The 16520-nt window shown below is 39.7% G+C and overlaps 1 long non-coding RNA gene across 1 annotated transcript in view; it reads left to right on the forward strand.

Annotated features, from left to right (window-relative positions):
- LOC143441145 (uncharacterized) overlaps positions 1-16293 on the forward strand; it is a 32332-nt gene extending 16039 nt beyond the window's left edge. Inside the window, exons 2-3 of the long non-coding RNA XR_013108370.1 lie at positions 14159-14237; positions 15158-16293. This is a non-coding gene — a long non-coding RNA (uncharacterized LOC143441145). The remainder of the gene's footprint in view (positions 1-14158; positions 14238-15157) is intronic.
- The last annotated feature ends 227 nt before the right edge of the window (positions 16294-16520 follow it).

Genomic DNA, 16520 nt, shown 5'->3' on the forward strand with positions numbered 1-16520 from the left:
TTCCAGTAACTATTTAAAACCCTTCAGATGGAATCCCATCTCATCTCCCACTCATCCACCCATGCCCATCACGTTAAGTTCAACATTTGCCTCTTTGCTACATGGGACAAGCAACTCCAGGAGGTAATGCCAGATCTCCCACAGAGACTGGAGTTTCAGTTCATCTGTGGGTTGATTGACAGAAACCCCAGTTTCTCTCCTGCCGCTATACCTCAGTCAAGTAACTCCCATGCAGATGGGGTTGACTGCCTGAACATCTAATCCAGGCAGGGTGGAGTACTTTTAGCTCCAGAAGTAAAAAGACAGAAGTATTTTCCATAATGTATGGGCTCCCTCCACGTGTGCTCAATTTAGCTCATTTGTTTCTTGAGGTCTGCCACACGTGCAGCGTGCCCTGAAGCCGGACATATCAGCTAGCCCTCAGCTCGCTCGTGTCTGGACTTAGTCCCTCTAAGCTCTTTATTTATTTATTTATTTATTTATTTATTTATTTATTTATTTATTTTTTTGACCAAATCATCTGGTGCTTCTCACTCTGTTGCCAAGGATTTCTGTTTGGAGACTTGACTGCTGCGGTTGTCCTTCGTGATTTCTTTCGGTCTGGGTTCTAGTCTCAGCTCTGTTAAAATGCTGCATAACCTTAAACAACTGTGTTAGCTTGGTGAATTTCAATGTCTTCATTCACACGTTTGGGATAAAAACCCGGATATTATAAACAAATACGTGAATAAATGTGACAGCACCTAATTAAAAATTATAACATATACAAAGGATGTATGTGTGGTGTTAGTATAATCTGGTTACCAAGATAAAGCAGAGATTTCTAATCCGTTTATTTGTGCCTTTATTCTTATTGTCTCTGCTCCCTTAGCCCTTGCTTGAATCTCTAGTCTTCAGGGACAGAGAGAGTAAATGCCACCTCCATCTACTCCCTGGACTATTTTTTAGGGACAGTGTCATCCTACTAGGCTACACAAAGGCCATCTACTTCCTTTCAGGCCCAGGTACACACCTGGTCTTCTCTGTTGGAGTGCTTTTCTCTCTGGCCTAAGTTCCTAGTGACTGCAGAAACCTGTAAAATTCCAGTTCAGCCAACGCTTCTCTCTCGTCTTCCCTTGGAGCTGTCACGGAGGATAATCAGGACAGCAAAGTGTTCTGCAGCCAAGTGAAGCCTGTTTTTAAGGAAAGAGAGAACAACTCTAGAAAATGCTGCCAACATCTCAAGGAAGGTAAGCCCTAAGTATTGATCGTTGGATTTGGCAATGTGGAAGTCGCTGACGAAACGAGGACAGACGTGTGATTAGCATGGGTTCAAACTAGAGCCAGCAGCAAAAGCTAACATAAAATCAGACAGGTATAGGCAGCTCATATTCTAAGTCAGAGAGAGAGAGAGAGAGAGAGAGAGAGAGAGAGAGAGAGAGAGAGAGAGCGAGCCAAGTGATCACGACTGAAAGAGTAGTTGGAGAGAAGGAATATGTCTGCAGTTATGGCTTAAGTAGGTCAGAGCAGATAGGCTGGGCTGGGCCTCACCATGGAGGCTGGTCTTGGGGGACATAGACAGCTCAACAACACTATTTGAAGGGAAGTGAAACACTTGCACACACAAGTAAGTGGGTGGGTAATTATTTCAGTTAATTACCCAGAGGATGCAGAACTATCCTTTATGAACAAGGTATTGGAATTTGAAGAAAAAGAAGGCAAGAAATAGTCACATATGACAGTGGAATAGTTAACGACTAGGGAAATCTGACGCAATTGCAAGGCAGTGTTGGCCCCCCCTTCTTATTCACAGTCTTGCATCTGAATTGATATCAGGGTATCTTCTCTAGATACGTTCAGCGCAGGCGCAGAGTAAGCAGAATGGCGAGTTCAACCAATCAGATGTAGAGTTCAGAGAAAGCAGGGATGCTGGAGACAAAAGCTGCATAAGCTGGATAGAGGGAGGGATGAGGCTCAGGGGCAACGAATGAAAACCTTAAAGGTTCTGTTCATTGATGATGGTTGCTGGACAGAGACGTTGTGAGTGTAGATGTGTAGGGGATGAGCTAAAGAAATAATATCCCTATCTAGTCAGAAAAGTAAACAACACTGAGGTTGTGGAGCACTGCAGTGAGGGTCTGAATCAAAGAACATATTCATGGAAATGAGTGGTCAAGTGCACGTGTGTGTGTGTGTGTGTGTGTGTGTGTGTGTGCGCGCGCGCGCGCGCGTGTGTGCGTGTGCGTCGTGTGTATATGTGTGTGTGTGTGTGTGTGTGTGTCCCAAATCTGTAAATCTATAGTTGCCTCTTCCAAGATTTGAAATGGAAGGCACCAAGAAGCATCAGCTGCAGGGACACAGATTCGCCAAGAAGCTAGAGAGCAGAAGGATGAGAAAATACGATGCATGAGTGTCTTTACAGATAACAGGGAGAAAACCAGTAGACAGTGGTAGTGACAGAATGGAGTTGTGGATGAGGTCAACAGCCTCAGTCCCCTCTAGCATGACGGGCAGATCCAGCTTCACATGTCCCCCAGGTGATGTCAGGAAATGGGTTGTAAAAGTCATCGTTTGTATTTCCCAAATTATGTTTCAATTTTAGCGAAATATATTAGAAAAGAAGCAGAGGCAGAAAGGCTTTGTATTGATTATAATTCAGTGACCACAATCCGGTTTCATAACTAATATCAAAATAAAATGTAGGAACCTTTGTGTTTCCCTAAGTGCTTTTCTTTCTGATCATCAGTATTTTCATAATAATACTAAGATGTCGTTGGCTGCTGTCTACTCTTTTTTATCCTGTGGGTGTCATGGAGAGTTCCAGAAGCTGTGTAGAATGAGCACAAGGATTGGGTGCAGAAGCAAATGCAGAAATCCATCTACTTCCCAGGCAGGAAGAAATCAGAGACACCAGGTGCTGTATGTCAGTCAGGCCATTGTCTTTCCGTGTTTTATCTGTTTTATAAAAGGTATTTTTTGCATGAAATTATTACTTATGTTAACCCATAGTGGGAAAATTCTTCTAACTTAAAGTAAATAAACAGTTATCAATTTGTTTTCGGTTGTAATCTTGTTTTCATGTTTAGAATACGCTAAACATGAACATACATTGCCCATGCAAATAACAGTGCCAGTATTTAAGAGTGCACGGTTTCCCTGACATCAAAAAGTTTAAGAAGCTCTAACTTTTGCCACTTGTTGGAAGATGAAGGCTCTCACAGGGAGAGCCCGAAAGGTCAGACAGACAGAACACAGAGTCCTGCAGAGGCTCTTCAGACTGGGACCTGCAAGCATGCTCACCTCCCAGGGCAGTGAGTGGCTGAAACATGTGTAGGAAACTTATTCTCAGCAGCTTTCCTAGCCTGGAGCATCACAAAGAACATTCGTTTAATAAGCAATTATTCTGAAAATTTGAGCAATAAATGAGTCTCTATTAGAAGGTGGTGTAGTTTTGCCATCTCCATGAAGTCTTTGAAGTTTATTTCTTTTCTTTGAGTGTGAATACAATATATATTACTGTGGAAAATGTAGAGAATTCTGAGAAGTCTTAAAAACATGAATTTTATTTCCCAGAGAAAATGATTAGCATATACATTTCCTTTCTATTTTAAACAAAGTTATCATGATTATTATTAAATAATAAACTTTATTATTATTTAATAATAAACTTAATAATAATGAAATAATTTAATAAATAAAATTTAATAATTAAAATTAAATAATAATAAAGTTTATGCCTGGTGTAGTTCTTAACCCCCTTCAATAGTTGTTTTCTGTTTTGCTAATCAATTGGCATCATTATATATATGGAGTAAAATATGCTCTTTGAGTTATACAAATAAATGCAAACTTCTGTAATTGTACCTGAATAGTCATCCCACATTATTAGCTTTTATAATGAATTTTTGAGCACAACCTTCCCAAAATATTAATTTAGTTTACACACATTCACTCCTGCAAAAATATGTATATCACAGAATCAAAAGTGTTCATTTTACTACTGACAAAAATATAATAAAGATGTAATTTCCTCCCAGATTGCATGTACTTTTATTATTTTTGCTATTGTTAAAATTTATTGAGAATTTAAACAAAATTTGTGTTTTCCTTTCTTTGTAACATAATTAAATGAAGTTGCATTTTTTGGGGAAAATTGTAGGTAAGGAAGATTATGGAAATGATGATATTATTGAAGGGAAATAATGATTACAACAATATCAAAATTTACTGCAAAACAAGAAAAAATAAAACAGTATGGTTTGATAATAAAGATCGAGAAATAAAAATATCTCCTGGGAAATATTGCAAGTAGCCTACCATACTTGCAAGTGGTGTTTAAGTATAGACAGTCTCACCAATATGCAGCGACACTAATAACGTTCAATAAGCGTTTCAAAAAATATCATGGCTTTACTCTTTTTTCTTTTTCTTTTCTTTTTTTTTCTTTTTTTCTTTCTGTCTTTTTTTTCCCCAAAAGAACACAAATTCTTTTTCTAAAACAGCTAGTTTAGGGAGATAAAATTGGAAGAAAAGATGTATGGTGCCATCTAGTGGTTGTCCATATAACTGCACACATACTGTTCTATGTCGTTTTCCATTCGCAAAAATGAAAATTCTTCAAAGATTCGAGGAAGGTAAATTATTTATTAATAAAATATTTCATACATGCTCCCTCAGCACTAATTTAAGAAAAGTCTAATTTTAGTGCTGTTAAGGTGATTGTTAGGTCCTCAGAGATTAAGGTAGTCTGTGTAATTATCTGTAGTTAACGTACAAAAAAATTACAGTTCCAGACATTTACATAAACAAGCATGCCAACCTGTCATACTTTTTTTTAGTAACACAATGAAACAAAAGAACAATTTGAATAAAAGCACGCTGATTGAAAATTCATATATGGGAACAGAACCTGCCAGCCGTTATAAGTTCTGAATAAAGAACACAATTTGAGAAACCTGTTTTTTGGATTGAGGTGCCGGAGGCTTGGCGCTTGCCCTCAGCTGTTGCTAGTGTGGCCAAGTAGTTCCTGGAACGACTGGAGACTCCATCTTTTCTCCTAGCCTCCAGGTTGGAGCTACACACCTGTGACCGTCCACACTGGACATCTTCACACCGATTGTCTGCATCTGTCCCCATCAAACAAACCAAAGGTCCTACATTCACATGGGAGAGAAAATCTACAAAGCAGTCTTTCCGGTTCAGAGAACAAGTCCACCCTGCCCGTAACATGCCTGTGGCAGTAGTTCCTTGCTATAACGTACGTCTTCTCCCCTATAAAGCCTCCGTGGACCATCGTTAGTTGCTTTCGCTGGAATTTTGCGTCTGCCAGTGAGAAATGGGACCAGAGTATTCCTGGCTTGTCTTGAGTGGAAGCTTAAGATGTAGAAGCTTCAGGTGGCCAAGATGTAAACCTGAGGGTCCGAATAACAAGTGGGGCAGGGGGATGAAGCCCAAGGAGCAGTGACTGGAAGTAAAGGAAGAGTATCCTGATGTGCCCTAACCAGCTGCTGTTGCCTTGCTCAGCCTTATTGAGTTCTCCTTGAAGTCTCAATACCTGCCCAATGACGCCTTCTTTGTGGTGAACTGTATGTAAATACGTTTCTATCCTTTGATTCAGAAGTGTACTCAATAAACCATCTAAAGGGACAGACGTTTTCTATCACTCAGCTGTATTTCTCCCACGCCGTGTCTGAATTTTTTTGCATGGCCTGCGAGAGCTCTCATGAGCTTTCAGTGCCCCTCACTTCTGGGTCTTTCCTTCCCCCCACTGGGCTTTTACCTTTCTCTCTACACCGTAAGCACTAGATGTATTCAATTTCCACTTGGTGGGGTTTACCAGCCACTTATTCGGGCTAATCCCGAATGTCGCAGAAAATGTTTTATCTTTCCTCCACAGCTTTGTTTTAACCTTCAGATACAAGGTCTCTCAGCCTTGGATTGTTTTCCGGGCATCTTTCCACCATGTATTCCACATCCTGTTACTGCTTTGCTGACTCTGCGTCAAAGATGGCTTCTTCCTTTGCTTCCTTTGGAAGAGACTAAGCTCTGTGACAGGATGGATGGATGGCGTTTGTCTCCCTGCGGCTTTGTACTGAACCTAGGCTATAGTAAGCACTACATATATACCCAAAGAACTGGTGCCTGTTATTTAAGTGAAAGCAAGCAAGGCTCAAGTGTGCCATACAACATTTCCTGTGAACGGCTGGGTCTAATTGACCTTGTTTCTCCTTCAGCTGGAATTTGCAAATCCCTCGCTCATTTTATGAGAGCCGTTGTTTCAGGTTTCAAAATGAGACTCCCCTGTCTTCAGTGTGACTCTTATTTAAGTCAAAGCCGGATGCACACAATCGGTATAAAGATTCTCTCTATTTTGTGGACATGGGTGGTCCAGACACCCGCAAGGAGATAAATAAATGTTTGAGGTGGGTCCTACAATGATTTTTCAATGGATGCCAATTTGGCAAGCTTGCCTGGGCCCTACCAGTGCGAGGAACCATGATTTTGGTATGATGTTGGGGAATTTGTGGCTCCCATCTGCTGGTTATCTCACAAAATGTAGAGCTGAGAAAAATCACATACTGATTAAATCATAGAATCCCACACTTGGAAGGGACTTCATGAGATGATCGGCCCGCCTCCTGAAGGTCAATGCATAAATCATCTCCTGCAGATGGCTGTTTATACTATTTTTAAAGCTCTTTAAGGATGGAGATTACACAGCTTCCCTTGGTAGTCTGATCTTCATGGTCAAGAACTTCCCTTTTAAAAAGCCCAGCTTCTCCCTGCAGTTTGGCTCACTTCCTCTTTTTTTGTCAGCTCGCTGCGAATGTGGGGAGCGCATGATCAACGTCCCCTGCTAATTATCTCTGGCCCACATCTCACACCCTTGCAACTAATTATTAAGAGCTATGCTGTTTCCCCTCCTAAGCGACACAGTCACAATGCCTTTACTTTTTCAGGAGACTTATTTCCCCCATCCTATTATCTTTGTAATTTAAATTTTTTTTTTTTTTTTGCCCGTACCACCATCCTGTGGAAAATTGATAATTACGCTTACGCTCAAGTCCAGATCAGCTGTCAACGGACAGCGAAGCCCCCTTACCCTTGCTGTTTAGACCGCAACCGTTCCTTTTTTGTTTCTCGTGTAGATTTTGTTCTGCAATAAATCTCAGGCTGTTTACTGTCAACCTGCTACATGGGTAATCCCTTTTATTTATGTTGGTCCCTTTCTCAGAAGTGCCTGTCCTGGCCTCCAGGAAGTAAATAGCCAAACGAATTTCGAAATTGCAATGAGGAAGCTTGAGTGGAGGAGACAATCCTGGATTATCCAGGTGTGTCTGTTTGTCACACAAATGTGACAATAACAGGAGGATCTGGATCAGAGCAAAAGCAGATATGTGGGTGATAGGTTTGAAGATGAACAGGTCCACAAACCAAGCACTGGAGCTTCTTCATAGATCATAGATGCACAAGTGGACACTGACTTCTTTGAACTGTTGTGGAGAGCAGCGCCATACTGCTTGATTTCAGCCAGAAGTGTGTGTGTGTGTGTGTGTGTGTGCGCGCTCATGTGTGCAGTTTGGCTAGCTTATTATAATTGTTTTTTCTCTTTCAGTACTGGGCATTGAAATTAGGGTTCAATGGCCCAGCCTGGCCTCAGATTCATTCCTTAGCTGATGCTCCTCTTGAATTTATAATCCTCCTGCCTCAACCTCCCTTTTTATAGCCGGGATTACAGGCTTGCACTGTTAGATCTGGCTTGATTTTGGCTTCTGGTTTGGAGAATTGTAAGGGGGATAAATTGGTGTTATTTGAAAGGACAAAGGTGTTGGAAATTTGTTAGCAACACAGAAAGAAACAGTGTCTGTTTATAAAGAAGCTATCTCTGCTTGTCTTGAACTTAGAGGTTTTATTTGAAAGACCTTTAGGGAGTCTGTGAAGGTTTATTAGTTCCATCTTCCTACCATACAAAGCCATAACAAAAATGACAGATGTATACCAGAAGATCAATAATCTTACTACTTCTTATGGCTTATTAAAAGTAATTCTTCTAGTTTCACTTATGAAAAGACTTCTCTGTGAGGCATTCCTCCATGACCTTGGAATGGTTCATCTGTGCCTCACCAAAGGCAAGAGAGAGGGATTAGTATGGTCACTTTTCTGGGGCTTTTGGACTTGAGGCAGCACAACCAGGTACCTGATACTTACCTGATATTTGAGCCACGAGCCATGTATCATGCTGGCCTGCTGTGTCACTGGGTTCTGTATCTCTAGACAGAGCGCAAAATTGTGAGGCATCTGAAACATCGAACACTGTCAAGGGAGATGTCTGACTACACATGTGACTCTTGGGGCAAAAAAAAAAAAAAAAAAAATCCAGTTCCCTAGAAATGCCTTGTATTTGTTCCAGATGTCAGATAAAAAATGTTTCAAACATCAAAAAAAAAAAAAAATAAGATTACAATTGTTCAAAAAGTGAGAGGAATCACTCAAAAATATCTGGAGAGCAGGGAGAAGCAGGCATTCTCTGTCTTGGCAGGAACCTGTGATTTCCTGGGGGAGATCGCTTCAAAAGAGAAAGACTTCTAAATGAGGTTTCAACAGAGCAGGGGTTGAACTCTGATTCTGCCCAGTGGAAGTTTCTGTCATTGCTTGTTCTTCAGTAGGGACTTTATTACCTGTGCAGTTTGATGTGTGAGGCAGGAACAGACATGACTTCACTTCTGCGCTGTGCTTGCCTCTCCACGCTGTCTCTTGGAAAGGGAAGAGGACAATTTTTATCTTTAATATTCCTTCTCTCAACATGTGCTGTCTGTCTGTCCACGAGCTTTGCCTTTCTCTCATCTTAAACCAATGATCACAAGTTCAGTCGACCGATAACTAACAAGTACCTGTTGGCTCTGCTAATTAGCTACTTTCCCTTTTAACATCCAATAAATACATTTATTTTTTTTTCCACCACTGTTCAAATATAGCTTTAAGATCCATACATCACCCTATCAGACTACACTCCTACATCCGTCTCACACACTTTACAGCACTCTCATCTCTCGTCTTCCTGGCCAATCATTAAAGACTACCATGGTGTCCAATCATTCTTTGTTCTCACTTTCTTCTCTCTATTACTAGTCTATTATCGTAATTCTGTTTGATGATTCCTTCTTGACACAATAGAACCCTTATACACACACACACACACACAGACAGAGAGAGAGAGAGAGAGAGAGAGAGAGAGAGAGAGAGAGAGAGAATGGGTTTTTTTTTTTTAGGTGAAAAAGATGCAAATGGCTTTAGCCTAAGCCCAAAGGCATCTGACAAAGCAAAAGTTGGCAAGAAAAGTTGAAATGGGCTGCAGAGATGAACTAAAATGTTGAGTCACTAACAGATCTTGTGTGTTGTGACATAGTTGAACATAGAGGGATGGAATACACACATGATGCTCGGAGGTCTTTTATGTTGATGGGAGAACCTGAGGTATAAAACTTAACCAGAATTACCCAGCTGTGACTGTAAAATCCATGGATTATTCTGAGTATCACTTGGCCATCCTGGGCCTTTCAATACAGACTATGACATAGCAACCTGCCAGCCAGCCAGCCTCCCTCCTCCTTCCCCTCCTTTCCTTTTTCTCTCCTTTGTTTTCTTTGTTTCAAAGTTTATTATGATACATTTTAAACACACACACACACACACACACACACACACACACACACGAAATGCCTTGTATTCTCGTTGGTTATGTATAGCAGGTCCTACTTCCCGACCACTCCTCTTGCCTTTGATGTCACTGCACTTGGTCCATCTTCTTCCCATGAATCATGCTTCACTGCGCGTCTGTGTCTGTCTGATTGCTAGTGACATGATTTCATTTTTGTGTTTTATGGATTCTCTGTTGACTGACTTTCTATTAGAGATCTTTCCTTTTGCTGTTAATGTAAAAATTGTCTTGTCTGGTATCTTAAACAGAACATAAAATACCTGAAGTTATTAGATTTGGGAAGCTGAAGACTAACATTTCTGATACATTATTCATTTCCTGGCTGATACCTACTCTGCTCAAATCTTAAATATACAACTTTCCATTATTTATAATCATAGCATACTTTTCTCGCAGATTAGAGGTATGCCTCATGTAGAATAAATGGGTTTATTCCCATAGTGAAATGATATATACTAATTAAAAGATTAATTTAGATTAAGGATCAATGAATAAATCTTTGGAAATACAGTATAAATATTAAAACATTAAATATTTCCAAAAGGTAATTAAAGCATGATACTTTAACCAGGGTATAGGTCACTGGTCAAGTTCTTGGCTATCATGATGGAGTCCCTAGTTTTTATACCCAGCATGGCAAAATAAATTAGCTAAAATGGGTACAATTTAGGTAGAACTTCAAAGCACATATGATGTTTTGTACATCATTTGCTTTCTATTAAATATAGGCAGTCTAAACATAAATTATTAAAGGAAACCATCAACACTAATTTTGGGAACCATATTACTCCTTGGGAGGGAAGAAAGGAGACGAGATGAGGTTTGAACAGCTGTCCTACTCACTCAAATCTTTAACACCTGGATCAGCAAAATTCCGTATCATCATATAATATCATAATTAACTATTATATTTCTGTTTTGTAACTTTTCTTTGTTCTGACATTTTGTTATTATTTTAAAACCTGAAACATATACATTTTCCACTATAAATAAGTTTATATTTATTTTGTATGAACATATGATTTAGATCACACAAAAAATAACAGTATTTGGCAATCCTAATTTGATGGTTCTCTGCATTGAATTCACAGCTAAGAATTATCAGATCAGGGAGTTCTCTGCTTCTACAAGCAATAAAGCCCAGAAATTAAGCTAAAGACAAAAGTTTTAAAAACCTTTAAAGTTTTTTTTCTTTGTTCTTAACAGAGAATATTGTTCTTTGCTGAGGTATAAGTTTTTTTTAAATTTTTTATTGGATATTTTATTTATTTACAATACAAATGTCATCTCCTTTCCCCATTTCCCCTCCCTAGAACCCCTATCCTATCCCCCTCCTCCTTTATGCTTTTATACCATACATCTGATAGCTAGAATACCGTTCTAAAATGCATCATCTTTGAGGCATGGTGCTTAGCATGAAGGTGCCACACTATTCTGAAATCATTGTTCTCTCACCGCAAGGCCTGCTTCCCACTGTAATAGTCCAGCTACTGTACTGAGTTTGGAAGCCAAACCTTCAGAGCCCCCATTCATCAGCCACTCTTTTTCATCCTGTTGTGTGCTGTCTTTGGCTGCCATCGTAGGGAGAGGCAAATACACACCTCTTGCCAGATCCACATTCAGTTTGAGATCTGCCCTGGTGGGTGTAGTTACACCATGAAAATTGACAAAAGCTTCAAATCAGGGTCTCCCCTGTTCTCCAGGGAGCGCAGGCTGTTAGGTTGGATTCTGGCCCATTGCTACTCATCTCCCAATTCCCATTAATTCAGCTTGCTCCCCTCCACATTCTATTTCAGATCTGCCCCTGGTCTCAGCTTGATTGCTACATACTTAGACAAATCACTATTTATCTTTTTCCTCCAGTCATTCCTTCCCTTCAGAAAACAATCTGGTTTCCATTTCTCACTCAAATCTCTATCTTCGGCGGCAACCACAAAACTATCACCAAACCACTGTAACCCTTTGGACTATTCTTAAACTCTACAAAAATAGAATCACACAGTGGATACTATTTTGTGTTTATCTTCTTTTGTGACACATTGTTTGTTAGATTTATTCATGTTGTTATATGTGGGTTTTGCCCTGTAATAGTCCATTGTGTGAATACATGGATTTTACCCTTTTCTACTGTTACTAGAATTTAGGTTGTTTCCAGGTTTTGGTTATAAAGGAAACCATGGAGAATGTCCTTGTTCACATCATTTTGACTGTTGTTATAGGCATGTGTGGTTGCCTTAGGGTTTCTATTTCTGTGAAGACACACCATGACCATGGCTACTCTTAGAAGGGACATTTAATTGTGGCTGGCTTACAGTTCAGAGTCCATGCTCATCATGGTGAGAAGCATGCTGGCATGCAGGCAGACATGGTGCTGGAGAAAGAGTCAAGAGTTCTAATCTTGATCTGCAGGCGGCAGCAGAAGAACTGTGAGCCACTGAGCCAAGCCTTGAGCATTTGAGTCCTCAAAGCCCACCCCTACAGTGACACACTTCCTCCAACAAGGCCATACTTACCCCAACAAGGCCACACCTCCTAATGGTGCCACTCCCTATGGACCAAGCATTCAAACACATGAGTCTATGGTACCATTCCTATTCAAACCACCACAGGAGAGGAGTGAAGGAGCATGTGTCATGATAAGTGGTCAGAGGATAGCTTGTGGGAGTTGGTTCTCTCTCCTTCCACCGAGCGAGTTCTGGGGATAGTACTCTGGCTTGGTACCAAGTGCTTTTACGTGCTGAACCATCTTGCTAGCCCACTTCATGGTTACTTAGTTCTTCATTTTATCCATATAACTTGTCTCAATCAGCCAGTATCCTATGGAGTTAGGTTACTTATTTATTCTTAGTTTTTACAACGTACATGTTTAAATATCTAACAAAAAGCCCAACAACTTTTCTACCTTTCCCATTTTATGCTACCATCAAGAACATATCAGAGTTCCAAGTGTTCACCCTTTGGTCACTGTTTGTCTGCTGCCTTTTGTGGGTTTGATATCAGTACATAATGCAGTAATTCCATTTTACTCACATTTTATTTTCTACCGAAGGCTGATGTACCAGATATGGAGTTAATGATAAAAACCTTCCTTTTTGGTTGCAACCAGCATGTGACATTAGTAGATTTCCAAGTAGTGAAGCTCCCTCACAACTTTGAAATACATCACAGCTGATTGTGATATATTGTAAATTCTTCAGATGTGCTTGTTCAATTCCATTTAAAATCAACATTCATCAGTGAAATTAATCTCCATGATTGTCTTTATGTTTTTCTCTTTGCCATGTTTTGTGTCAATTATTAGTTATATACAATACTCATGTTACGACTATAATATTTAAAATATTCCTTAAAAAAAAAAACTGGCCCTAGAATAATTTACACAGCCATATATTCACCTACTTCACTTGGAAACTATTTGAACCTGGCACCTTTCTAATGAAATAGTGTTTGTTTGTTTGTTTGTTTGTTTGTTTGCTATGGTCTGGAGAACCTAGGGCTCACACATGCTGGGCAGTTCCTCTACCACTGAACTACCCTTCCAGCCCAGCCCCATTTTTTTGTTTGTTTTTCGAGACAGGGTTTCTCTGTGTAGCTCTGGCTGTCCTGGAACTCACTCTGTAGACAAGGCTGGCCTCGAACTCAGAAATCCACCTGCCCCTGCCTCCCAAGTGCTGGGATTAAAGGCATGCGTCACCACTGCCTGGCTCAGCCCCATCTAGATACGGTCATTTAATCTATAAAATTGATTCACTCTTGGTCTTTTAAAAAAGTTTCTACTAGTGTCATTTCAAAAACTATATTATCTTAAATGTCTTAAAATTTTCATCTAGATTTTCAAATACATTTGCTCATTGATTTCAACCATCTTTTTGTCTTAATTCTTATTTAAATAGTTATTCCCCAACTCATTTCACTGCACAGACCACCTCCCCTTTTCCCTTTAGATAGGCAAGTATTTCCCATTTCTTCCTTTCTTTCTAGGCCACAACCTCGTTAGTATTATTCTTTTTATTATGTCATTTATACATGATTTATTTCCATTTAAATTTTTAGCAATCATGAATGCACTTTAACCGTCAACAAAGGAGTTCATCGTATTCACTGAGGTGATCATGTGATCATGCAAACACTCTTCTGCTGTCTGTCAATGGGAAAACATCAAAGGTTTAGTGATTCATTGCAAGGTTATTTAAGGTAGCTCCTCAGTTCAGTGCTCTGTTCCTCTCATACACGCTGGGACGGAGTCCCCGACATGGGCTTCTCATTCATGTTCATGAGCGCTTTTGATCTATGGTTTTCCTTTTAGGTGAAATCCTCTGAAAGTATTTTCACCCATGTTACAGTTGTGTGGGAGGGTCATTTCTGCTTCTTTCTTTCTTGTCTCATTAGAAGTTTATTACTTTATTAATTTACTCACAGAACCAACCTTCAATTTTTTTTCCCTGTTTGTTTGTTTCACAGAGTCGTGCTATGTACCTCCGACTGGCCTGGAACTCACAGACATTTATCTGAATTTGTATTCTGAGTGCTGCGATTAAAGGTATGTATCACCACAACTGGCAGATTATTTTCTCATTTTCTTTCTCTCGCTTTTGAGATTTGCTTTCCTTTCTATTTTTTCTCTATTTTTGAGATAAAAGTTATTGAATAATTGTTTTTAATACATTTATCTACTAGTTTGTGTGGGCACATGTGTGCCACTGTGTATGCGTGTGTATGGGGGTATAGACCAAAAGAGAGCTCATCTCCCTTTCCATCACTTCAGTTTCAGGGATGGGACCCCTGTTCTGTTGTGCAGGGAGTGGAATCAGCTCCTGCACTGACTTCTACTATCCATTTATCCTCACTCTTTGACTTCCAGGAGAGTTGTTTTGCTTTGTCTTGTGGTGTATTATAGTCAGTCACAGGCTGGAACATGATTCATTGGTGGAACTCCTTTCTCTGAGACTCCATGGAACTGCTGGCCAAAGGCCTAAGGGATGAGAAGGCTGTCTGTCGGCCTTTCCCTCTCCTGTGGTTTTCTTTGTTTTTCGTTACTTCCAAACCCTAGACTAGATCATGACATCTGAGGACAATAGGTATGTTATCATCACACTAAGTCCAGAGCCATTTGGCAGTCAGCAGCATGATCAGAACCTGTTATGGTTCGAGGTTTCAGTCAGTATGTTCACAAGGTTTGTCTCCAGTAGCCTGCTTTGGGGCCATCAGTTACGCTAGCTCACAATTACTTGTTCCTAGTATCCAAGCATCTAATGTCTCCACTGAACAGATAACCCTTGCTTCATTATTTCCACCGTTGATCCCTGAATTCTGAGGGATTGTTTTCTCTGGCTCTCCAGCCACTCTTTTGTTTCCAATTCCTAGAATCTTGGCTCAAGAGGATATTTTTTTTTTCTGGACTCTTAGGGCTCTAGGATGCTCCTCTATCATCACCAAGACTAACATACTACTTTGTTTCAGATTCAAGATCCAGGATGGAGGGTAGCAACCTGACTTCGACCTCACCTGGCATCTTCCAATTCATGCCACTTTGTTCACTGAGGTCCTCACAGGCCTTCCATCCCTTTCCTCTGGTGACACCAAATGCTCTGTTGTCACCTAAATGTTTTTTTAACTTGATTTTGATTTAATTTATTTTTATTAATTAATTTATTTTATTTATTTTTAACTTATTTATTTTGCATGTGATTGAATGTGTCTGTGTGTGTCTGTACATAGAACAGCACTCATGTGGAAGTCATAGGACAGGTATTGAGAGTCGGTTCTCTCCTGCCACATGCCTTCCTTGTATAAGATCCACAAGCTTCTTTGCAATAGTGTTTGTATGTTATAAAAATTTTCAATGTCTTTATTTTGGCTTCAATGTATAAAATTGTCTTTAAGTATAAAATTTCTCTTTTAATAGTTGGGTCAACTTTTTTTTATTCAGTTGGATGGCATTAGTCTTCAATTTGGCTCATTTTCACCAGTGTGACACTGTTATATTTGGGGATCTCCTTTCTTAGTCTGGTTTTAAATACAGTAGACACTCATTCATCCTCAATTCCCTGTTTACAAATCTACCTTCTCTCTGAAATGTGCTTGTAGCCTCAGAGGCACAGTGCCCACAGCACTTCTGTGGCCATTTACAGGCACGGTAAAGTAGTCAAATATATATAAATATATATTAATATATAATATATATACATTTATAAATATATAAAGTAGTCAAAGCTTTGAGTCATCCAATATAATTTCCTAAGCTGAGTTCAGAAAGTTAAGCTCAGGTTGCATTGGTTGGCTGTTTTATTGTTATGTCTCTGTTTATGACTGTGCTCAAGCACTGTCCTCAGATGGTACTGTCTGTGTTCTAAGTCCAACAAGTGGCTGCGTTCCTGAGTTCATGAAATGACTGCTAAATTGTTTGAAAAGCACCATGCTAGAAAGCATTGTTCCGCAATGGAAAGTTATGAACAGTGAAGTCCTGTTACTCAGGATCAAGAAACCGTCAAATTTTTCTTGGTAAGGGCTGGCTGCCTTGCAGGTTTGGAGAGGTGATACAACATGGGAGATGTAGAGAAGAAAGGCAAAGGGGGCAGGCTCTACTATCATGAGGCTGCCGAAGATGGTTTTTTTTTTTTTTTTTTTTTTTTTTTTTTTTTTTTTTTTTTTTTTTTTTTTTTTTTAAAATACCTGCTAAGAGCTATTGAGGAAAAGGGTTACGTGAAAGAGCAGGTTTCAGTGGTGATTGAGCTGGCTTGTTTCCCAAGGAAATTGGCAAGCAAACTTACACAAGGAAAATAGTATTTTAGCTGACAAAAATGCTGTCAGACACTTGTGAGAA

Source organism: Arvicanthis niloticus, chromosome 2 (assembly GCF_011762505.2).
Source record: "Arvicanthis niloticus isolate mArvNil1 chromosome 2, mArvNil1.pat.X, whole genome shotgun sequence".
NCBI lineage: Eukaryota > Metazoa > Chordata > Mammalia > Rodentia > Muridae > Arvicanthis > Arvicanthis niloticus.